Here is a 25,505-nt window from a genome sequence, read left to right as displayed (position 1 = left end):
TCTCGAAGGATGAATATACATTTCTGCGAGAGAGGGGGAAGACGGGTGTTCCAGCCAAACAAGCACGTATATATGACTGAAGCGTGGACAGAGGAAGCAGCGTGGTGTGTCCGGGAATGAATTGTTTGGCCTGGCTTGATGGAGGAGCCAGGGGTGAGGTGGAAGAAGTAACAGAGGTCAGCTTGACCTGTGTAGACGGCCCAGGAGAAGCCCTGGCAGGTCTTTGTTGGAGGCTGACAGGAAGGGATGTGTGTTTTCCATAGTTGACCTCGGTGGGTGCAGCGTGGGGTGGAGGCCCGTGCACCAGAGACTCCTCAAAGAGTCTCTCAGAGAGACGACCAGGCTAGTGTGTTCATGGTATGGAGGTCGTCTCCGGAGACTCCCTTCAGAATCTACTTAAGACCTGAGTCAGATCTACCCTCAGAGAACATCTGCTGCTACTGGAGATAGCTCTTCAAAAGCTAATGCAGGTGCTGAATGTTTTTCCACCATGAGGTTCCTTCTGCGCATCCATTAGTCTAGACCCTTGCTGTTTGAGGAAAGAGGTTCAGAGTAGTTAAGCTGCTAGCTCCAGGTCTGATAGCTGGCTGATAGGACATCCACCTGCGGAGTCTCTATGGAGCTGGAATAGTTTCAGTGGTGCACGGAAACAGTAGGGGATGGATGGGAGAAAGGCTTGGTCAATTAGTCAGGTTCAGCCAGAGAAGCAGTAGGGGATGGATATGAGGAGATATAGTGTGAGGAATCCGCTCGCGCGGTTGTGGGACCTGACCGGGCAACCCACAGGGCAGGCCATGGGGAAGGGCAGGCTGGAACTCCCAGGCATGGCTGAAGCTGCAGTCCACAGGCAGAATTTCTTCTTCCTGAAGGAAGCCTTGGCTCTGCTTTTAAGGTCTGCCGACAAATTGATCCACATCCAGCCAGATTATCTGGGATAATCTCCTTTCTAAAAGTCAACTCGTTATGAACTTTAATGATATGGACGGAAGACTTTCACAGCAACAGCTAGAAGAGTGGCGTGATTGCTGAGTCAGTACCTCAAAAAGACCACACGCTTGGTAACACATGGGGGCTCCAGGACCAAAAGCTGGTGCTGCAGATGCATGAGGTGGCAGTATTGTCACTTCCTGTCTCCCACTAACCTCAGGGTCACAGTGGGCTGGTGCCTGTAGCATGGTCCACACCTGCTCTCAGGGATGCTGGAGGGAGACTGAGGCCCAGGCTTTTGTCTTGGAAACTTGGGATATGTCTAGGATCCCTTCTAAAAGCCAAGTTCTAGACAAGATCTGGCCTTTCAGGGTTGTAGAGACCCCACGTGGCTTCTGAGCAGACTTTCTTCCTGAGCTCAGTCGTGGAAGTGAAGGTCTCACCCCTGTTTGCCCCCTTCCTGTGACAGAGGGTTCTTTGCTTCTCTGCACTCCATGCCCCAGAGACAATCTGTGCTGGGGACAATTTTATCTGAAATCTATTCCCAGCTCTAGCTTAGCGTAGTGGCACACTCAGTCCTGAAACCTAGAGGCCATTTCCACATTGGTGTAGCACCGTGGTTCTCAGACTGTGTTTGGTATCAGGATCACCTGGGGAACTTGGTAAAAATACAAATGCAGGCCGTATCCTGCTTCCTCCATCCTGGGCTTCTGTGTTCTTTGTTAGCCTTCTCAGTGGTGCTGACCTACATCAAAGTTGAGGACCACTGGCCTAACGCACGGCTGCTCAAACTCCAGTGTGCCCTAGAATCTCCTGGGGAACTCGTTTATTTTATTTTTATTTTTTGAGATGGAGAATCGCTCTTGTTGCCCAGGCTGGAGTGCAATGGCATGATCTCTGCTCACTGCACCCTCTGCCTCCTGGGTTCAAGCAATTCTTCTGCCTCAGCCTCCCGAGTAGCAGGGATTACAGGCGCACACCACCATGCCCAACTAATTTTTGTATTTTTAGTAGAGATGGCGTTTCTTCATGTTGGCCAGGCTGGTCTTGAACTCCTGACCTCAGGTGATCCACCTGCCTTGGCCTCTCAAAGTGCTGGGGTTACAGGCATGAGCCACCACGCCCAGCCTGGGACCTTGCTTAAATACAGATTCTGATTCCATGGTTTTTGGTGGATCTGTGATTTTGTGTTTCTAACAACCCCCCAGGTGGTACAGATGCTTCTGGTCCTCAGACCACATCTTAAATGGCAAAGGCATAGATAGGGGCTGAAATTAAACACCTAAGAATTGCCCAGACTTGCATCGGAATTCTGCCTCTACCGCTTAACTGTCTCTGTGTCACCCTGGGCAAATGGCTTGATCTCTCTAAACCTTGATTTTCTTATCTGGAATATGGGAGTAATGTGCCTTTTTTGTTTGTTTGAGATAGCATCTCTCTCTGTTGCCTAGGCTGGAGTGCAGTGCCGCAGTCTCTGCTCACTGCAGCCTCAACCTCCTGGGCTCAAACAGTCCTTCCACCTGGGTCTCCCAAGCAGCTGGGACCTCAGGCACATGCCACCACACCCAGCTGATTTTTAAATGTTTAATTAGAGACAGGGTCTCATTGTTTTGCCCAGACTGGTCTTGAACTCCTAAGCTTAGGTAGTCTTCCCTCCTTGGCCTCCCAAAGCACTGGGATTACAGACGTGAGTCACTGCTCTTGCTGCTTTTTTAAATACAAATTGTTGGCTGGGCACGGTAGCTCACACTAGCAATCCCAGCGCTTTGGGAGGCCGAGGCAGGCAGATCACTTGAGGTCAGGAGTTCAAGACCAGCTTGGCCAACATGGTGAAATCCCATCTCTACTAAAAATACAAAAATTAGCCCGGCATGGTGGCAGGTCCCTGTAATCCCAGCTACTCGGGAGGCTGAGGCGGGAGAATCACTTAAACCCAGGAAGCAAAGGTTGCGGTGAGCCGAGATCATGCTGCCGCACTCCAGCCTGGGCAACAGAGCGAGACTCTGTCTCTAAGCAAATAAATAAATAGATAAATAAATAATGCTTTGACAGTTAGAAAAGAAAGAGTTCAATACTGCAACATAATAAAGACCATACAAGGCAAAGCCCACAGCCAACAGCATACCCAGTGGTGAAAACTTGCAAAGGCTTTTCCTCTTAAGATCAGAAACAAGACAAGGATGCCCCCTTTCACCACTTCTATTTAACATAGTGCTAGAAATTCTAGCCAGAACAATTTGGCAAGAAAAAGAAATCAGAGGCATCCAAATTGGAAAGGAAGAGGTGAAATTTTCTCTCTTTTCACATGTCATGGTCTTACGCAGTATGTAGAAGGCCTTAAAGACTTCACACACACACAAAGCTGTTATAACTAATACATGAATTCGGTAAAGTTGCAGTATCCAAAATCAACATGCAAATATCAGTTGTATTTCTCTACACTAGGAATGAGCAATCCAGAAGGGGAGGTAAGAAAACAATTCCATTAACCAAGGAAGAAAAAAATTTGTGCACAGAACACTACTGAACATTGCTGAGAGAAATTACGACACCAGTAAATGGAAAGAAATGGCATGTTTTTAGATTAGAAGACAATATTGTTAAGATGTCAATACTACCTGTATTAGTCCATTCTCATGCTGCTAATGAAGACATACCCGAAACTGGGTAATTTATAAAGGAAAGAGGTTTAATGGACTCACAGTTCCACATGGCTGGGGAGGCCTCATAGTCATGTCGGAAGACAAAGGAAGAGCAAAGGCACGTTTCACATGGCAGCAGGCAAGAGAGCTTGCGAAGGGGAACTCTCATTTATAAAACCATCAGATCTCATGAGATTTATTCACTACCTCAAAAACTGTATGGGGGAAACTGCCCCCATGATTCAGTTTTCTCCACTTGACCCCGCCCTTGTCTCAAAGGACACAGTCAGCAGTGAAAAGGCAACCCAAGGAATGGAAGGAAATCTTTATAATTCGTACATCCGATAAAGGGTTAATATCCAGAATGTGTGAAGAATTCTTAGACTTTAACATAAAAGACAAGCCACCTGATTAACAAATGAGCAAAGGGCTTGAATAAACATTTCTCCACAGAAGACAGACACATGGCCAATAAACACAGGAAAATGTGCTCAACATCACAAATCGTTAGAGAATTGCAAATCAAAATCTAAAGATACCACCTCACATCTTTTAGGCTGGCTATTACAAAACAGAACAGAAAATAAGTGCCTGTGAGGATGTGGCAGAATTGGAACCCTTGTGCACCTTAGGTGGGAATGTAAATGGTACGGCCCATCGGAAATCAGTATATGGTAGTGCCTCAAAAAATTGAACATAGAATTGCCGTGTAATCTAGGCATGATTTCACTTCTGGGCATATGCCCAAGGGAAGTAGAAGCAGGGGCTCGAAGAAATATCTGTACATTCATGTTCACGCAGCATGGGTCACAAGAGTCAAGGGGTGGAAGTAACCTAGGAGTCCACTGGCAGATGAATGGATCAACAAAATGTGGTGTGTACACAGAACGGAGTATTACGTTGCCTTGAAAAGGAAGGAAATTCTGACCACATGCTGTGACATGGATGAACTTTGAACCTTGAGGTCATTATGCTAAATGAAAGAAGCCAGATAGAAAAGCATAAATCCTGTGTAATTGCACTGACATGAGGTACTCAGAATAGTCAAATTCATGGAGACAGAAAGTAGAATGGTGGTTGCCAGGGGCTGGAAGGAGAGGGAAGGGGGGTTAGTGTTTCATCGGGACAGAGGTTCAGTTGTACAAAGTGAAAAGAGTTCTGGAGACGGACGGTCATAGCCCAGCAATGTGAATGTACTTAATGCCACTAAGCTGTATTCTTCAAAGTGCTTCCAATGGTAAATTTTATGTTATATGTATTTTACCACATTTTTTTTCTTCTTACAACAGAAAGGACTCAGCACCATATCTAGTAAAACACACACTGAATGTTATTATTGAAAGCATAGATGGTGGGATCACTTGAGCCCAGGAGTTCGAGACCAGCCGGGGCAACACTACATAAAATTAAAATAACAAATCACCTAGGTGTTCCAGCTACTCAGGAGGCTGAAGTGGGAGGGTCCTTTGAGCCTGGAAGTTCGAGGCTGTAGTGAGCTGTGATCGCACCACAGCATTCCAACCTAGGTAACAGAGCAAGATCCTGTCTCAGAACAACAACAAAAACAAATAATAATAATAATTTAAAAAAAAAACACAGAACCAATCACAGGGACACTCCATATGTACGAATTCTACCCACAGTCATTATTCATGCCCCTGAGTGTCTGCCTTCCCACCATTCTCTGGGACTTGGTTTCCGTTCCCTCGCCTCTCCTGTTGCTCTCTGCCAAAGGTAACTGAAACCATGTTTCTGGTCTTCCAGTCTGATCAGTTGGGAAGCTGTTCTCTAACGTGGGTTAACCGGGACAGAGGGTGTGTGTGCGCAAGGGGGAGGAAGCCGGCGGGCTCCTTCTCCCAGATGCTGAACTATGGAACCTGATACTAACATGGAGATCCTCCTCGAGCGCCTTGGATCCCCTCGTGCACCAAGGTATCCTACTGAGAAGGCATCAGAAAATCTGACTTACAGAAGTTAGGGCAGTGTTTCCAGTCCCATGACAGCAGGCAGAGCCTGGGGTTCAGAGCAGAATCTGAGGAAAATCTCTAAAAACATGAGCCCCTGCCCAAGATACGGCCTCATAGCACATTGCACCCCCTCCCCTCACTGTAACAATCCACACCCTCAAAACGAGCACCTGGAGTTTCTCATGGAGACTAAAGTGGGAGGAAGCTTTGGAGAGTCACCTTTTTCAAGCCACTTATTTTAAAATAAGCTTCTTAATTCAAGTATAATGTAAACAGAAAATTACAAAAATCCTAAGTGTTCACTGCCATGAATATTTTCAAAGTGAACATATCCATGAAACCACCACCCAGGCTAGGAATCAAAACATCACCACAACACAAGAATCTCCCCTAGGATCCTCTCCCAGCCATAACCTATGACCCCCCCAAGCCCCACCACCACCTAAAGGTAATCAGAGTCCTAGCACCAAATGTTATTTTTGCAAATGTTTGGATTTTTTTTAATAAATGAATTTCTACAATAGATACTGTTTTGTGTCAGCTTCTTTTATGCCACATTATGTTTGTGAGAGTCACTCACAGGTTTTGAGTGTGACTAGTTCATTGACTCACTGCTACAGAGCATTGTAAAAATACAAATAATTCATCGATTCTGTTTGATGGACATTTGCATCTTTTCTAGTTTTGGGTCCTGATTGCTGCTAGGAAGTCTTACACATTTGGTGTACACGTGATTGCGTTTCTGTTGAGGGTACATCCAGGATTGGAATGGGCAGGTCACAGGGCCTGGGTATGTTTCTATTTTGGTGAACGCTGCCAGTCCTTTTTCTGATGTGGTTGTACCCAATTACACTCCCACCTGCAAATAGGAGTTTCGTTTGCTGCACATCCTTGCTCGTAACTGGTGGTGTCAGTCATTTTAATTTGATTTCTGGTGGGTGCACAGTGGGATCCTCTGGTATGATTTTCAGCTCACTGAAGACTAACTGTTGAATATCTCTTTCGAATACTTGTCTTGTGCTTTTTGAAACCTTCTCTTGAAGTTTTTGTGCAAGTTTTTGCTCTTTTTTCTGTTGCATTTTCTTTCTCTTAGTGCTTTGTAGGAGTTCTTTTTTTTTTGAGACCGAGTCTGGCTCTGTCACCCAGGCTGGAGGGCTGTGGCGCTATCTCGGCTCACTGCAAGCTCCGCCTCCCGAGTTCACGCCATTCTCCTGCCTCAGCCTCCCGAGTAGCTGGGACTACAGGCGCCCACCACCACGCCCAGCTAATTTTTTGTATTTTTTAGTAGAGACGGAGTTTCACCATGTTAGCCAGGATGGTCTCGATCTCCTGACCTCGTGATCCACCCGCCTTGGCCTCCCAAAGTGTTGGGATTACATGTGTGAGCCACCATGCCTGGCCAGCAGTTCTTTATATAGTTAGTACCTGAGACCTTTGCTAGATGTACATATTACGAATATTTTCTCGCACTTTCTCACTTTCAGTGGTATCTTTTGATGAGAAGGCCCAGATTATCAATCTTTCCCTTTAAGGGTGAAGCTTCTTTGTGCCCTCTTTAGGAAATCCATGCATACCTAAGAACATGAAAACAACAGCATATTTATTTTTTCCAGTTTTCTTGTTTCCTAATGTGTGGTTTTAGGGTTATAAATAGCCTATTAAGCCTGCTTTAGCTGTAACCCACTATTTTTTAAAATTGTAGCAGGAAAACATAGCATAAAATTTACCATCTTAACCATTTTTAAATGTACAGTTCGGTAGTGTTAGGTAAATTCGTAATGTTGTGAAACAGATCTCCAGAACTTTTTCATCTTGTGAATCTGAAAATCTATACCCATTAAACAGCCAGGGGCCACCGTTCTGCTTTCTGACTCTGTGAATTTGGCTACTCCAGGTACCTCAGTTAAGTGGAATCCTACAGCTTTTATCTTTTTGTGACTGGCTTATTTCACTTAGTATAATGTCCTCAAGGTTTATCGGTGCTGTGTTGTGGGATAAGATTTCCTCCCCTTTTGAGGCTGAATAATATTCTGTGGTATGAATAGACCACATTTTGTTTATCCATCATCCATTGATAGACACTGGGTGGCTTTTATTCCTTGGCCGTGATGAATAGTGCTGCTGTGAACATGGCTGGCTGTCCAGCACCATTTTTGGATACATTGGATACATTGTATCTTTATTATTAATTAGTTGAAAATGTGTTTACTTTTTAAAATTTCTCCTGTGACATGTGGGTTATTTTAAAGTAGTTGATTTCCAAATGCCTCCATATTTTCCGGTTATATTTTTGTCATTTATTTCTAGCTTGCTTACACTGTAGTCAGGAACAGATTGTTTACAATGTTAACATTTTGAAATCTGTTTACACTGGCTTTAGACTTGTCCACCATATGATTAATTTTGACAGAATATCCCATGTGCCCTTGTGTGTAGTTCCTTGGTTCAGTACTTTAGGTATATTCATGAGGAAAAATGGGTAATTGTGGTATTCAAATCTTATATTTCCATTCTTATTTTTACCTCTTTATTATATCACTTACTGAAAGAAGTGTGTTAAAGTATCCCACTGTTCATAATGTCTATTTATGTCTAATAGGCATAAATTTCATAATGTCTAATGCTTTAGATTTGTCTTATTATAGTCCTGTCAATTCTCCCTTTATAAATTTTGAGTGCATTTAACTAGATACATATACATTTAGAATTTATTTCTAGTAGGTTGCCCTTTTTAATTATGAATTCTTTCTTTTCTGTAAGAATGCTTCTCTTTGTAAAATCTAGTTTGTCTAATTACCAATATAAGTATATAAACTTTCTTTTTTAACTTATTGCTTTAGAATAGTTTTAGATTCACAGAGATGTTGCAAAGATAGTAGAGAGAGTTCCCATACATTGTGTAGCTACTTTTCCCTATTGTTAACATCTCACATTAGTATGGTACATCTGTTGTAATTAATGAACCAGTGCCAACACATTATTCTTAACTGAAGTCCATACTTCATTCACATTTTCTGAGTTTTCATCGAATGTCCTTTTGCTGTTCCAGGATTCCATCAAGAGATGGCTTTGAGTTCTGTTATCATGTCGCTTTAGGTTCTTTTAGACTGTGACAGTTCCTCTGACCTCTCTTGTTTCTGATGACCTTGACAGTTTTGAAGAGTACTGGTCAGGTATTTCATAGAATATCCTTCAATCTGAGTTTGGTTGACATTTTTCCCATGGTTCAATAGGGGTTATGGGCTTTGGGGCAGAATATCCCATCTGAAAAAGTGCCATTCTTACCCTTCCAAATCAGGGGCACATAATTTATCACTGTTGATGTTACCCTCAATCGTCATAACACTCATCTCCATGAGGGGACAGTATCTACACCAATTATTTGCAGTTCTGCACAGGGAGATTGGTCTATTCTCACTCATTTATTTTCTCATTCATTTATTTGTATTTGTGTGGACTCATGGATATTCATTTTATACTTTGGGTTATAAACCAGTAATGCTTTGTTAATTTTGTTGTTCAGATAGTTCCAGCGTTTGCCCTTTCTTAAGATAGTGGACTCACTCCTCTGTGTTGTTTCAACTCTACGAATCTGGGCCCTCAAGTTCTTGTTGCCTTATTAGCCATAAATTGCAATTTCTTATTTCCCCAGTCCTCCGAGACTACTGAAAGTTCTGCTTAGCACTATTGCCCCTTAACCACTACTTTCTTTCTGTGTGTGTTTTTAGCCTTTTGGCTTCCATCACTCACGAATCCCCAAATGCCTTGATGAGAAAAGCAGCACAGAATGCTGAGCTAATTTCTGGGTAATTATCTACTTGTCATGATCTCAGCCCCTCAGTCCTAACTGCCTTGGTAGCTCTCTGATGTTTCCACAGAGATCATTTAAAAAATTTTTGTCAAGAGTTTCTGGTTGTTCTTGGTGAGAGGATTAGTCTGACACAAGCTAGTGCATCATAGCAGGCAGTGGAATTCTTCAGACATAATTTTATTTTTACTTCTCCCACTCTGTCATGGTTGATGGTTCCTCATATTTTAATATCTGATGCTTTGCGCCCATACAGCAACTATCCTGAGTAATGAAGATGTTATGTCATATAGGAAAGTGAGTCATTCTTTGCCTTTCATTCATTTATGCCCTTAGTCACAAGGGCGTTAGCAAAGAATTGGCTTCCACCCTCTCTTTAAGGTAAGGAAATAAATAATGACCTTGGAAGATAGTATTCATCATAAAAGCATTTGATGAAAGGAGCAATTGGAGTGAACTATGTAAAACAGGCTTTTCAGTCTAATGGGTCAGTGTAATTATTGGTGCAGATTTCTAGTTAGGCCTTAAAGAAATTAAGCCTCCCTATATGGTTAATAATGGACTTGTGTAAGAAGATTGCTTCAGAGATGAGGTTTGTGATTCACATTAGCATATCTGGCAGTGAAAGCGTACCTTTCTCAATCAAGCAGGATATGTAAGATCTGTGTGTATGCTTTTGCTCAACTTTACTGCTGCCATCCCTGAACTCGACTTGATATTTTTACATCCCCTTCAAGTCTGCATCCCAGTTTTGTGTCATCTACAGTTCTGAAGAGCTGCCATGTGCTTTCTCATCATCCAGGGTTGAAAAGAGCCAGGTCGTTGGAGAATCCCCACAGACTGACAGTTTTCCCTGAGTCGATGCCTGCTCGGTGTGCTCACGTAGGTAGCTCCTACTCCATCTCACTTTGCTGCATGTAGCTCACATATGTCAGATGATCCACAAGAACATTGGGAAGGACCTGGTAAAATCCTGCTTTGCTACAGTCCAGATATACTCTCTTCCAGATCTCCCTTAACTTCCTTTGCAGATTCTGTATCGGAGAAATGAGGCTAATTTCACAAACTTCCTCTTACTGAATTCATTTTTAGCTCTAATAATTACCACTTTTCTTAGATGTGATCCCCAAACAATCCTTTAATAAATGCATTTTAGAACTGCACTGTCCATAATGGCAGCTACTTGATACATGTGGCCATTTAAATTTAATTTAAATGAATTAAAATGAAGCAAACAAAAAATGCAGTTTCTCTGTTGGACTAACCATGTTTCAAGTGTTCAATGCCTGCCATGTTGGACAGTACAGATAGAACACTTCTATCATTGCAGAAATTTCTGTTGAACAGAGCTGTTCGAAAACCTTGTTTTAGAATCAGATTTGAGCTCACCCATCTGCAGATTACTCAGTCATCATTTGACTGTATTGTTTTTTTTTTTTTAAAGAGACCGAGTCTCACTTTGTTATCCAGGCTGGAGTGCAGTAGTGCCATCATAGCTCACTGCAGCCTTGAACTCCTGAGCTCAAGTGATCCTCCTGCCCGTCTCCTGAGTAGCTGGGACTACAGGTACATGCCACCAGGCCTGGACATTATTTGTGTCTTTAAGAAACATTTACATGTGTTTTTTCCTGTCATCTCTCTTTTTCTCCATTTCCTCCAAAATCACCTTCGAAGGTAACTCCATTTCTGTATTGCCCAAATCAGTCTAAAGTGTGGGTGTTGGATGTGGACTTTTTTTTGGTTTCTAATGAGGCTGTGTTGCAGATGACTGAAGCCACCTTTGGCATTCTAGAACTTGTGCCTGAAGAACATCGCTTTCTGTCTTGATGATGTTGACATGACTGCTATGATTGTTAAGGGAAATAAGGAGAAATGAATGGGATCCACATTGCCTGACCAGGATACCTGTTTCTGAGTGCTCTTGGAGGTGAGAGGCATGCTCTTGGAGAATCAGCCATCAAGCTGTCTTTTCCAGAGTGGGTGTTGTCCAGGGCAGTTGCAGAGTGAGCACACTGTACAATGCGTGTCTGGGGTCCTTCATTTATTTCTTTACAGCATCTTTAGTCATAAAATTCCAGTGTTAAGAGACAAGAAAAAAAAATGTGCCCAGCTCTCCTGGGGTTGACAATCTCAGCGGCTAAATCCCATCCCAAGGGGGCAGCCCCTCTCCTGTCTGTGGTGTGCCTGCTGCCCCCCAGGAGCCACGCTCACCAGTTTCATCAGCTGGTGGTTGATAAGGGGCAGAGAATCTTTTAGGACCCAGATCCTGGAGATCATTGTTAATGGAGAGCCTATTATCAAGTCAGGAAGAAGAAAAATCATTGTTAGTTGAGTGAACACATTTTTTAAAATGATGACGTGTTCGTCAGGCACTTGGGATTTCTTGCTCTTATGCTAATAGGATTTTTGAAAATCCACCCACTGTTTGGAAACTTGCTTGCTCAGTGACAACTGCATCCGAATAGCACATCATGAGCCAGGTGTGTGGGGGGACAAGAGTGAAGGGAGTACTGGAGGAAGTCGCTCTGGGCCAGGAGGCGGGGACCCTGGCCACCAGCTGTGTGACCCAGGACAGGTCCTTGTAGTGCTGGGTCTTGGTTTCGGCCACTGCCCCCCCAACCCCCAGCTTCCCAGAATTATTGTGAGAAACTGTGCATGTTTCTGCAGAAGGTGGGTTAACATATCTACCTCTGGTTGGCTGGGCACAGTGGCTCACGCCTCTAATCCCAGCACTTTGGGAGGCCGAGGCAGGCGGATCACAAGGTCAAGAGATCGAGACCATCCTGGCCAACATGGTGAAACCCTGTCTCCACTAAAAATACAAAAATTAGCTGGGCGTTGTGCTACTTGGGAGGCTGAGACAGGAGAATCGCTTGAACCAGGGAGTCGAAGGTTGCACTGAGCTGAGATGGCACCACTGTACTCCAGCCTGGAGACAGAGCGAGACTCAATCTCAAAAAAAAAAAAAAAAAAAAAAAAAAAAGTCATATCTACCTCTGGTCAACACAGGAACGAGGTGAGCTTTTATTATCCCCTTTGATAGACAAAGCAGTGGAGGTTAATGAGCATGCATGTCATGAGGAAGCACAAATTCACGCTTATGATTTCTGTGGAAAGACCCCTCACTTCCTGGTCCTGATATTCTCTGTGGGACCTTTGGTGAGTCAGGGAAGGCCTCCTAGTGTGGAGACGACAGTCCCAGCCTCTGACATGCAGGAGTGTGGGGACTAAGTGACACTGGCAGTATGCTGCACAAGTGCAGACCTGGATTATTAGGAGGGAAGGGTAGAAATCAAGAGTCAGTGGAAAACTGGGAATAGCTGGCTGGCTCTTCAGAAGGGAGCCATTATTTTGTGCACCTTGCAACTCAGGCAGTGAGCCTGGTGGGGAGAGAGAAATGGCTGCTCTTTTTTTTCCTGTCCATGTGTCTCCTCCTGTGAATGTGTTACTGGGTGCAGGTGTCTCCTCTGATGGTCTCTGGGCTTTTCTCTCTCCTCCCTTCCTTCTTTGCCTGTTTCTCCTTTGCTTTTCTGTCTCCATTTCTCTCTGCCTACATTTCATCTCTGTCTGTTCCTTTTTCCTTCCTTTTTTATCTTCAAATTTTAACCTGTTCCTTTCATCAAATGATGCTTATTCAAGACATGCGGTGAGTTATATTTTTGTTTCTAAGAAAGCTGATCAACATGACTGTGTAAGTTCAGTCTGTGAAAAGACAACAATGATGACAGCCAGGCAGAGCTTTGGAGGAAGGAGGGTTGGGTCCCGGGTCCCCCTGATTTGGTGGGTGTCTGTGCATAGAATGGTGCCTGCCTGCTTGAGGATAGGAGGCTTTGCACTTTGAGGCCCTTGCTCCCTGGTCTGGGGCATCTGAAGGGCTGTGGTGGGAAGAGGGTCAGAACCAAGGCCAGATGCACCTGGAGCTCGCTGCAGACACTTCTGGGAGGTTTCCTCTTATTTTCTCTATTTTAATTTCTCCATTTTCTCTTTTCTCTCTTTCTGGAATTCCTATCTATCTGATTTTTTACCTCTTCATTCTGTCTTTGAAGTCTCTCTTTTCTTTCATATTTTTCCATCTTCTTTTCTTTTTTTTGAGACGGAATCTCTCTCTCTCTTGCCCACTGCAACCTCTACCTCCTGGGTTCAAGCGATTCTCCTGCCTCAGCCTCTGGAGTAGCTGGGATTACAGGAGCCCGCCACTGTGCCTGGCTAATTTTTGTATTTTTAATAGAGACGGCATTTCACCATGTTGGCCAGGCTGATCTTGAACTCCTGACCTCAAGTGATCCGTCCACCCTGGCCTCCCAGAGTCCTGGGATTACAGGCATGCACCAGTGTGCCCAGCACCATCTTCTTTTCTTTCTGTTCTGTTTTCTGGGATAGTTCAATGACTTTAAATAGTTGCACTGAAATGTTTATGCTTGCTTTTACTTCGGCTCTCTGAGGGCTCTCTCTATGCTTTCATTATTTATTTTGTAGCACTGTATCTTTGTGTTTCTGAAGCAATGTCTTCTTTTATTTAAAGGTATTAATTTGTTATTTTGTTTCTTTTTTTTTTTTCTTTTTTTCTTTTTTTTTGAGACGGAGTCTTTGCTCTGTTGCCCAGGCTGGAGTGCAGTGGCACGAACTCGGCTCACTACAAGCTCCGCCTCCCGGGTTTACGCCATTCTCCTGCCTCAGCCTCCCGAGTAGCTGTTATTTTGTTTCTTTTTTGACAATTACTTCTGTTTCCTTCACTCTGTTTTTTCCTTTGCTGTCCTCCCACTTGCTTGCGTGGATTGCCGACTTCCTGTTTGAGACTTTCCTCCCAGATCTGAGCCGTGCTTGTCAGTTCCCGTTGACAAGTGAAGCTCTGAAAATTGACTGGAGTCTCCGCTACTGTGGCTGCACATTGCATCACCTGGAAGCATTAAAAACTCCTCCTGGGGGACTGTCCCGGGGCCATTGGATGAAGATCTGTTGAAGTGGGGTCTATGTATTGATAGGTTGATAGAGATATTGATAGAGATCAGTAGAAATACAGAGTTTCACTCCTCAGCAATTCTTTTTTTTTTTGAGACAGAGTCTCGCTCTGTCGCCCAGGCTGGAGTGCAGTGGCGTGATCTCGGCTGACTGCAAGCTCTGCCTCCCAGGTTCACGCCATTCTCCTGCCTCAGCCTCCCGAGTAGCTGGGACTACAGGCGCCCACCGCCACGCCCAGCTAATTTTTTGTATTTTTAGTAGAGACAGGGTTTCACTATGTTAGCCAGGATGGTCTCGATCTCCTGACCTCGTGATCCACCCACCTCGGCCTCCCAAAGTGCTGGGATTACAGGCGTGAGCCTCTGCGCCCAGCCATCCCTCAGCAATTCTAATGTGCAACCAAGGCTGAGCGTTGTGTAGTCTTGGGTGACAGTGCCGGGCCTCTCGAGAGTTGCTGTAATTACCGTGAGTGAAACCACGCTGCGTTTCACTGCACTGGGTGCCTGGAAGACTTTGATTGCATCCATACGATTCTCTTTCTGTGCCTTTGGCCAATCGCAGATTGGGAGGAATTATATATCCCTACAGAGACTGTTCAGTGATTGAAGTTTCAGGGACCTACGAGCAAGAAGAATGAACTGGCGTCCCGGGAGGGGCCGACTGTCCTTCTGCCAGAGGAGTCAGCAGGGCTGGGACAGGGAGCACAGGAAGGGCAGCTGTGCAGAGCCGGATCCAGGAGGGGCCACCTGGTGGCAGGTGTGGTCACAGAGCAGCCCCTGGCTAGGGATGGAGCTGGAGCTGCCAGGGAAGCTTGGAGGCCAGGTAACTTGGCTCTTGGGTTCTCACGAAGCCAACTGTTCATCTCCCAAGCTCTGAGAAAACAGTGGAGTCCAGGAGTGACAGGATATGGTAGCTCCATAAGGAGGAGGAACCTGCAGTTGGAGAGGGCAGCGAGGAGGAGCAACACCAGGAGGCCCGTGAGCGATACTCTGCACCCGAGAGAGGTGGCCGGAACTGGGCCCCCACTTGCTGCGGGTGACCTTGCACCTGCCACACGTCCTCTTGGAGCTTTGGCTTCTGTAACTGGGAAATGAGGATCCTGACCATCTCTGCCAAGCCGGGAGGAGATGGGCTGATGTGTGTTGTGAGACAGTAGAGACCGGGGCATAGGAGGCAAATTGGCTCTCAGAGTTTATGGTATAACCTTCTTCCATGCTGTGGGAATCAGGTTGGCCCCTAAACCTGCAGACTGGCTAAGGCCAGGGCTGGAAAGAGAATAAAGTAAGCAGAGGACAGGGCACGCTGCAGGCCGGCCCCTCACCCCCAGTGACTTGTGCTCTTGGAGTGAGGACCCAGGAGGGGGTCGCCTGCCTGTGTGTGTCTCTCCCTTTCCCCCTCCTGTCCTGTGGGGCTGGGCCTAACACGGCCATTCTTCGAAGGAGGAAAGTGGCCTTTTGCATTCCCTGTTCGGTGCATTACTTATTGTCACTTATTTTTGATTAAGGATATTATAGTTAGGCAGAAATTATTTGCATTTTCTTTGTAAATCATCTGAAGAATTGTGCAACACAGGAGTACATTCTGGAAGAAAATTCAGACATCACAGATAAAGCGGAGCTCTCCCTCGGCTGCATCTACAACCTTCCTCTCCCTAGAGAACCGCTCTGTGGTTGGTGTTTTCCTCCATTATCTTGTATGTATGCGTGTGTAGAGGTACACGGCTGTGTTTTGTTTTTATGCACATAGAAGGTATCTCAGTCTGTGCATTTTTTCTGCTGCCGGAGTTGTTCAGACACGGTCTTGTGGAGAACCAGATGACTGTACATACAGGTCTGTCTTAGAGATCCGCCTCATTTGTTTTAACCGCTGCGGAGGCTTCCAGGGACCGTGTGTACAGTACTAGATACTATTTAATGAACACTGTCCTACCGATGAACGTTTAGGTTGTTTCCTAATGTTTGCTATCACAAACAGTGATGCTATGCTGGTGGGTTAATGCTTCTCTAGGGGAGAGAGCAAGAAGCGGAAGTGCTGGCTGTCGTCTGCGTTCTGCAGTTTACCAGATACTGTCAGGTTCCCTTCCCAAATGGCTACAAAGTGGTTCGGTCCCGGCAGTGTCATCAGTTCCCGACGTTATAACTTGGCTGATGTGATGGGGAGAAAACCTCCGTTTTATTTTGTCATTTCCTGGATTATTTGCGAAGTCAGGTATATTTGCCTGTGTTTACTGGCACGTGTATTTTCTCTTTGGTCAATTTCCCCTTTGTAATTTTTGCTCAGTTTCCCATGGGGTTAATCGTCTTTTTCTTATTGATATCTAGGAGGGTCTTTTTGGTGTTCATGTGAGTGTTTGGGTGTGTGAGTATACAAGCAAAAAAGGTTTAATACATCCCAGATGCTTATTCTCTGGTGCATTTACTTCGACTGTTTTCTTCCAGTCTGTTGGCTTCCGTTTTAGGTGTTTCCCCCCCCCCCCCCTTCCAGGTTTAAACATTGTTTCTTGTTGGAGCTAAATAATTCACTTTATTTAGGGATTATAAGAAAATGTAGAAAGGAAATTTGCATTCTTTTCATTTTTCTTAGTATTATGAAAGTCATTTCTTTTTTAAAAATACCAGTCTCTTGAGGTAAGATTGCCATACAAAAGCTGTACGTATCTATTTACTTTTATTTTTTTTTCCAGTGACTTTTTTTCAATATATTTAAAACTGGCCGGGTGCGGTGGCTCACGCCTGTCATCCCAGCACTTTGGGAGGCCGAGGTGGGTGGATCACCTGAGGTCGGGAGTTCGAGACCAGCCTGACCAACATGGTGAAACCCCGTCTCTACTAAAAATACAAAAAAATTAGCTGGGTGTGGTGGCGGGCACCTGTAATCCCAGCTACTCAAGAGGCCTGGGCAGGAGAATTGCTTGAACCCCAGAGGCGGAGGTTGCAGTGAGCCAAAATCATACCATTGCTCTCCAGCCTGGGCAACAAGAGTGAGACTCTGTCTTAAAAAAGAAAAAACAAAACCAACATCCTCCCAAATAACCCCCAAACAAACAAGCAACCAGATTAAATAAAATTTACAGTGAATATACCCAGCAAACATCTGTATGTGCAATTAAATACTGTGTCTGTTACTGCGGCATGAACCTCAAACAATATATAAGTGTGTTCTGCGGGGGGATCGGGGGAGTCCCAAGTTTTAACTCTGTGGGGTCTAGGAAGACAAGATGGGGAAGTGAGAGAATGGGGAAATGAATTTTGTTTATCTTAATTCTGTCCATATACATATATTCATAAAGACCAAGAAAGAAAAGCAAGCTTGGGATGTTAAGGTAATAGGAGAATGGGAGAGTGTGGAACTTTCCCAATTCTGACTGACCAAAAAATATGAAAGAAATTAATTTTATGGTGGGAGAAAAGATTTTAAAACTATTTTATTTAAAAAATAAAAAAAAAAGAGGATGGGGGCTGGGTTCATGCCTGTAATCCCAGCACTTTGGGAGGCCGAGGCGGGCGGATCACGAGGTCAGGAGTTTGAGACCAGCCTGGCCAACATGGTGAAACCCCGTCTCTACTAAAACTACAAAATTTAGCTGGGCATGGTGGTGCGCACCCGTAGTGCCAGCTGCTTGGGAGGCTGAGGCAGGAGAACCACTTGAACCCAGGAGCAGTGAGCCAAGATCGTGCCGCTGCACTCCAAAAAGCTGTACATATTTAATGTACAACTTTGTGAGTCTGGAGCTAAGCCAACCCCATGAAACCATTGCTGCAGTGTGTGCGGTAAACAGATCCGTCACCTGCTCACCTTTCCTCCCGCCTGCTTTATTTATGATGTTGATGATTTGGAATGAGAAACTGAACAGCAGATCCACCTTCTCAGCAGATTTTTAACTGTACAATACAGTGTTGTTAGCTGGTGGCACTGTGCTTTATAGTAAATCTCCAGAACTTACTCAGTGCGGATAGCTGACACCGCGTACCCTCGGCCCAGCATCTTTCCACTTCCCCTACCGCCAGCTCCTGGAAACTCCTGTTCTACTCTCTGCTTCTGTGAGTTGACTTTTTAAGATTCTGCATATAAGTGAGATCATGCGGTATTTCTCTTTCCGTGCCTGGCCTATTTTACTTCATGTCCTCCAGGTTCATCCATGTGGCTGTAAATGGCAAGATTTCCTTCTTTTTAAAAGCTGAATAACAGTCCATTGTAAGTATATACCACGTTTTCTTTATCTGTTCATCCCCCAGAGGACATTTAGATTATTCACATATCTTGGGTATTGTGAATAATGCCGCAGTGAGCGTGGGAGCGCAGGCTTCTTTCTGAAATACCGATTTCAGTTCCTTTGGATGTATGCCCAGCAGTAGGATTGCTGGATCACGCGGAAGTTCTATTTTTAATTTTTTGAGGAACCTCCATACTATTTTCCATAATAGTGATACCGATTTATATTCCTATCAACAGCGTACAAGGATTTTCTTTTCTGCACACCCTCAGCAACGCTTCTTATCTTTCATCTTTTTGATACTAGCCATTCTTACAGGTAACGGTGTGGTTTGCATTTCCCCCATTGGTCTTTTCCTTGGTGATTTTTTATTGTCTTATTGAAAAAGGACTTCCTTACCCTGAGTATCTAACATTTTAGAGTCACCTATTTTACAATGAGTCTTTAGTCCTCTTGAAATTTATTTTTGTGAATAGCATAACTCAGGGATGTCCTCTTGAAATTTATTTTTGTGAATGGCATAACTCAGGGATATACATAGCTTTTAAAAAATGAGTTGCGAAGTTTTTAACCCATTCCCCTCACCAACTGATTTGAAATGCTACCTTTATCATGTGGCAAATTATTAGAGATGATGAGTTGTTCTGGACTCTGTTCTGCTGGTCTATTTGTATATTCTTGTGGAATAAAAAATTCTATGGTTTTATTTTTATATCCTTCATTGTTCTTCTAGAGTGTTGCTGCAGTTGTTTCCTCTGCCATCTGAATTTTATTCTCATTGGAGGTTCTTTTGGAATTGCACTGACTTTCTAAGTTGATTTGGACCAAATTAAAATGCTTAAAATGGAAATATTTACGATATTAAAATAAAGTATTATTTGTTTTTATCCGGGAATACAGTGTATTTTTTCATGAAAGTTTTTTACATTTTTGTTATGTTCATTCCCTAGATGCTTTTTAGTTTTGTTGCTATTGTGTATGAGATATTTTTTATTACTACATTTTCTATTTGGTTGTTGCTGGTGCTTAGGAGAGCCATTGATGCATATGTTAAACTCACACCTGTCCACCTTGCTAAACCTTTTTCTTAGTTCTAATAACTTGTCCGTTGATTCTCTTGGTTTTCTATAAATACAGGAATATTGTCTGAAAAAAAGCCTCCTTCTTCCCTTCTTCCTTCTCAAACTGTACACCTCTTGAGATGTCTCTTCATGTTTGTACTTCTAGCTAGGATAACCGGCCCAGACTGAAAGGTGACAGTGATAGCAACCTTCCTAATCTTGTCCCTAAATTTGCAGGGGTTGCTTTTATGGCGTACTATAAAATGAGATGTTTTGCTGTGCTTGGCTGATAAATATCCTTTACCAAGTTAAGGGAGTTTGCTTCTTGGTTTACCTTTTAAGGTTTATTTTAAATCAGGAATGGGTTGTGGAATTTCAAACTCTTTTTGAAGTCCATTATACCTTTTTCCTTTTTTTTTTTTTTTTGAGATGGAATCTTGCTCTGTTGCCCAGGCTGGAGTGCAATGGTGCGATCTGGGCTCTCTGCAAGCTCTGCCTCTCAGGTTCAAGTGATTCTCCTGCCTCAGCCTCCTGGGTAGCTGGGATTACCGACCTCAAGTGATCCACCTGCCTCAGCCTCCCAAAGTGCTGGGATTATAGGCATGAGCCACTGCACTTGGCCCCATTTTATACCTTTTTCATGGAAGTAAACATTTTCTAATTCACAATAAAAGAGAAAAAAGTATAATAAACACAGCATATCCATTGCTATATTTGCTTAGTTTTTGTTGTTAGCATTTTATTATATTTGCTACTTCTTTCCTTTTTGTTGAATTTTTTTTTTTTTTTTTTTTTTTAGATGGAGTCTCACTCTGTCACCCAGGCTGGAGTGCGGTGGTGTGATCTCAGCTCACTGCAACCTCCACCTCTCAGGTTCAAGCGATTCTCCTGCCTCAACCTCCTGGGTAGCTGGGATTACCGGCATGTGCCACCATGCCCGGCTAATTTTTGTATTTTTAGTAGAGACGGGGGTTTCACCATGTTGGCCAGGCTGGTCTCGAACTCCTGACCTCAAGTAATCCACCCGCCTCAGTCTCCCAAAGTGCTAGGATTACAGGCACGAGCCACTGCACCCGGCCTTTTTTGCTGAAGTTTTAAAAGTTGTAGCCATCATTATTTGGCCGTACAAATTCAGCGTGCACCTTAAAAATAAGCACATCTTCCTACATTTCCACAAGACCATTATCATAGTAACAACGTTCACAGTAATTCATTGATAACATTTCATACCCAATCTATGGTAAACACTCTTCAGTCGTTACCAGAATGTCCTCTACAGCTGGTTTCTTTACCAGGGCCCAGTCACTGCGCAGACAGCACTGTGGGCCCTCGTGTCTCCACGCCTTCTTTAACTGGAATGCACCCTCTTTCCTTTTGTTCCATTACACCTTTCTATTGCAGAGACTTACCTGGACCAGCTGTCCTGCATCAAATCCCATCTTCAGCGTTCGTCCGATTGCCTTCTGGGCTAGCATTTAACTTTTCCCTTTAGCTCTCGCGCTTCTTGTCAACGGGAATGTCAGTCCAAAGGCTGGTGTGTTTCTGCTGTGGAACAACAGCAGGATCTCACAGGAAGAGAATTTTTCTTCCTGTTTGTAGGCAGGGTTAGCGAAAGGGCAGGTTTGTTCAGGCCGCAAGTCTGCTGGGGTAGCTCTGCCTGACATGTTTATTCTGAGACCTAGAGGGTAGGGGCTCCATGGGGCTCGTGTTGCCCGCGGTGAGTCAGAGGAACACAGGCGGAGCGGATGGAAGCAGGAGATGGCCTGAGGTATAGCCTCGGGACCTGCAGGTGGACGGTTCACATTCCACTGGTGAGTATCAATGGAGTGGGCAGTATGCTTGTCTCATGGAGGAGGAAGGGGTATTTGCTGAATGATTAACTCCAACCCACCAAAGCGTGTTTAGATTCAGACTAAAAGTTCTTGGGCAAGAATACTTCATAAGTGGTGGTGTGTGCATTTTATTGCAACATGTCAATTCACACGTAATACGTGGTTGTCTCGTTAGCAACTGATCTGACTAGTTACTATTTATTAATAAGATGCTGTGCTGAACTGAACCTCTGTTAACCTTAAAAGGGGAAAGCACCAGGTTTAAGGCTGAAGAAGAGACCCAGAGCCAGGAAACAAGACTTGGGATTTTTTTTTTTTTTTTGAGACAGAGTCTTGCTCTGTTGCCTAGGCTAGAGTGCAGTGGCGCAGTCTCAGCTCACTGCAATCTCCGCCTCTGGGTTCAAGCAATTTTCCTGCTTCAGCCTCCCGAGAAGCTGGGACCACAGGCACATGCCACCCTGCCCAGCTAATTTTTTGTATTTTTAGTAGAGACAGGGTTTCACCGTGTTAGCCAGGACGGTCTTAGTCTCCTGACCTTGTGATCCGCCTGCTTTGGCCTCCCAAAGTGTTAGGATTACAGGTGTGAGCCACCTTGCCTGGCCAAGACTTGGGATTTTATTAGGGGCCTGCATACAGGGGAGATGGGTGGTGGCAGGTTGGATTGGAGAACTGCCTTACATACAGAAATGGTCTGGTGATGGGCCCGGCGTGGTGGCTCATGCCTGTAATCCCAGCACTTTGGGAGGCCAAGGTGGGCAGATCACCTGAGGTCAGGAGTTTGAGGCCAGCCTGGCCAACATGGTGAAACCCCACCTCTGCAAAAATACAAAAATTAGCCAGGCATGGTGGTGGGTGCCTGTAATCCCAGCTACTCGGGGGGCTGAAGCAGGAGAATTGCTTGAACCCGGGAGGCAGAGGTTGCAGTGAGCCGAGATTGTGCCACTGTACTCTAGCCTGGGCAACAAAGCGAGACTCTGACTCAAAAAAAAAAAAAGAAAGGAAAAGAAATGGTCCAGTGATGGCAGGCTGGCTGGCATATCGGCCTTCCTACAGTCTTGTGGCAGTGGCCTGGGCAGGAAAGCTGCAACTTCTTGCCAACTTTATGCAGTTTATTTAGCATTTCTGCTTAACACCCTCCTCTTAATGACCCCTACCTAGCAACCTTCATTTACCCCAAAACTCAGGGCCTCAATGCCCTGTATGGCCCTTGTTCCATAGGATGGCCAGGGGCTCAGATGTTCCTCATAGACAAGGAGCGAATCTCTGAGTTGGCTGCATCTGATTCCACAGCTCGAAACACACACTCAGGTGCATCTGCCCTACGGGGTCATTCTGAGGGCAGGCTTCAGTTATCACTAACAGGTGTGTTTACCCTACAGCTGGTGACAGCTTGAGTCTCCTTTTATAAAGTTTCTTATGCTTGAGACAAGAAATCTGTGGCTAGTTCTTTGGCACCACATGTAGGAGTGGCCAGTTAACCCTCTGTTATCCATCGGTGATCCTGGCCTGAATCCGTTAATTCATTCGTTGTTGCAAATTGGTGGTTTCACAATTCTCTCATACTGTTTTCATTTATTAGCTGGTATCTTCTGTAAAGAAGAGATTTTCCTCATCACCTGTAGCTGTTAGACCATCCTGAAATACGGTATCGTTAGAACAGGCCAGGCGCGGTGGCTCACGCCTGTAATCCCAGCACTTTGGGAGGCCGAGACCATCCTGGCTAACACGGTGAAACCCCGTCTCTCCTAAAAATACAAAAAAATTATCCAGGCGGGGTGGTGGGTGCCTGTAGACCCAGCTACTCGGGAGGCTGAGGCAGGAGAATGGCGTGAACCCGGGAGGCGGAGCTTGCAGTGAGCCAAGATTGCGCCACTGCCCTCCCAGCCTGGGCGACAGAGCGAGACTTCTCAAACAAAAAACAAATCCTTATTTCTCTTCAATTGTTAATTTTCAGAATAAGAAGTTGGCAGTAGCCAATTTTAATGGTATGATGCCTTCTCAGGGCGCGCCATCTTCCCCTTTATGATATAAACTATTTTGGTCATGATGTGTTAGTTTTTAATGCTAACACTGAACTATTTGTTAAAGTTTGAGGTAAGATCTTTGCCTCTCTCATGTTGGAGACTAGTTTGTGCTTATCCTTTCATAAAATAAGTTGCTTCAGCTTTCCATCTTTTTCTGAGATGTGACGTTGCAATGATCTATTCCTTGAAAATGTAATAAAACTTATTTGTCAATTCATCTGGGTCTGGCTTTTATTAGGTTACTTTGTTATTTTAAGATATCTTCTATAGCTAATTCAGTTTTTCTACTTATTGAGCCAATTGTGGTAATTTATATTTTCTAAGAAAATCTTACATTTCATTCAGTTAGATTTGCAAATTTATTGGCATAAAGTTCTGAAATGTATTATCTTATCATTTTATAAATTTTTCTACATCTGTAATTATGGGCTTTTCAGTTCTGATGTTTGTGTTTTCTTTATTTTTCTTGATTTGTTTATGGTATGTATTCTTTTTACACTGGGCCAACTTTCAGTTAATTTCCCTCCCTCCCTCCCCCTCCCGGGTTCACGCCATTCTCGTGCCTTAGCCTCCCGAGTAGCTGGGACTACAGGCGCCCGCCACCACGCGCGGCTAATTTGTTGTATTTTTAGTAGAGATAGGGTTTCACCATGTTAACCAGGATGGTCTCGATCTCCTGACCTCATGATCCGCCTGCCTCGGCCTCCCAAAGTGCTGGGATAACAGGCATGAGCCACCGTGCCCAGCTTCGTCTTATATTTTTCTAGTTCCTGCATTTTGATTTTCGCTTTCGTTTCTTAGACTTATTTTATACATTAACCCTCTTTTTGTTTTCTTTTTTTAATTTTAATTTTTAAATTCTGGGGTACATGTGCAGGATGTGCAGCTGGTTTGTTAGGTAGGTAAACGTGTGCCATGGTGGTTTACTGCACCTATCAACCCATCACCTAGGTATTAAGCCCTGCATACATAAGCTGTTTTTCCTAATGTTCTCCCTCCCCACCACCCCACCCCTGACAGGCCCCAGTGTGTGTTGTTCCCCTCCCTGTGTCCATGTTTTCTCAGTGTTCAGCTCCCACTTATAAGTGAGAACATGTGGTGTTTGGTTTTCTGTTCATTTGTTAGTTTGCTGAGGATAATGGCTTCCAGCTCCATCCATGTTTCTGCAAAGGATATAACATTCCTTTTTATGGCTGCATAGTATTCCGTGGCATATATGTACTACATTTTCTTTATCCAGTCTATCATTGATGGGTATTTGGGTTGATTCCATGTCTTTGCTATTGTGAACGGTGCTGCAGTGAACATATGGGTGCATATTTGTAATAGAATGATTTATTTTCCTTTGTGTCTCTAACTAGTAATGGGATCACTGGGTCAAATGGTATTTCTGGTTATAGATCTTTGAGGAGTCACCACACTGTCTTCCACAGTGGTTGGACTAACTTGCATTCCCACCAACAGTGTAAAAGCATTCTTATTTCTCCACAACTTCGCCAGCATTTGTTGTTTCTTGACTTTTTAATAATCACCATTTTGACTGGTATGAGGTGGTATCTCATTGTGGTTTTGATTTACATTTCTCTAATGATCAGTGATGTTGAGCTTTTTTTCATATGTTTGATGGCCACATAAATGTCTTCTTTTGAGAAGTGTCTGTTCATGTTCTTTGCCTGCTTTTTAATGGTTTTTTTTCCTTGTAAATTTGTTTAATTTCCTTGTAGATTCTTGATACTAGACCATTGTCAGGTAGCTAGATTGCAAAAATTTTCTCCCACTCTGTAGGTTGCCTGTTTGCTCTGATGATAGTTTCTTTTGCCGTGCAGAAGCTCTTTAGTTTAATTAGATCCCATTTGCCAATTTTTGCTTTTGATGCAATTGCTTTTGGCGATTTTCTAATGAACTCTTTGCTGGTGCCATTGTCCTGAATGGCATTGCCTAGATTTTCTTCTAGGGTTGTTATAGTTTTGGGTTTTACATTTAAGTCTTTAATCCATCTTGAGTTAATTTTTGTATGAGGTGTAATGGGGGGGGGGGGTCCCATTTTTCTGCATATAGCTAGCCACTTCTTC

General features: G+C 44.1%; 1 protein-coding gene across 7 annotated transcripts in view; it reads left to right on the top strand.

Annotated features, from left to right (window-relative positions):
- The window catches only part of APBA2 (amyloid beta precursor protein binding family A member 2), a 121,079-nt gene that overhangs the window by 7,234 nt on the left and 88,340 nt on the right, over window positions 1-25,505 (top strand). The window contains exon 1 of one of the 7 annotated variants that reach the window (XM_073012004.1): window positions 10,846-10,910. The exons of 5 other annotated variants lie outside the window; for them this stretch is intronic. The gene's annotated coding sequence lies outside the window, so the exon portion shown is untranslated. Of the gene's footprint in view, window positions 1-10,845; window positions 10,911-10,964; window positions 11,272-25,505 lie in introns of those variants that run through there. One more of the 7 variants, XM_073012003.1, reaches the window with a different exon arrangement.

The sequence above is a fragment of the Chlorocebus sabaeus genome, chromosome 26, assembly GCF_047675955.1.
Source record: "Chlorocebus sabaeus isolate Y175 chromosome 26, mChlSab1.0.hap1, whole genome shotgun sequence".
NCBI classification, from domain to species: domain Eukaryota; kingdom Metazoa; phylum Chordata; class Mammalia; order Primates; family Cercopithecidae; genus Chlorocebus; species Chlorocebus sabaeus.
This window is presented reverse-complemented; position numbering and strand designations above follow the sequence as displayed.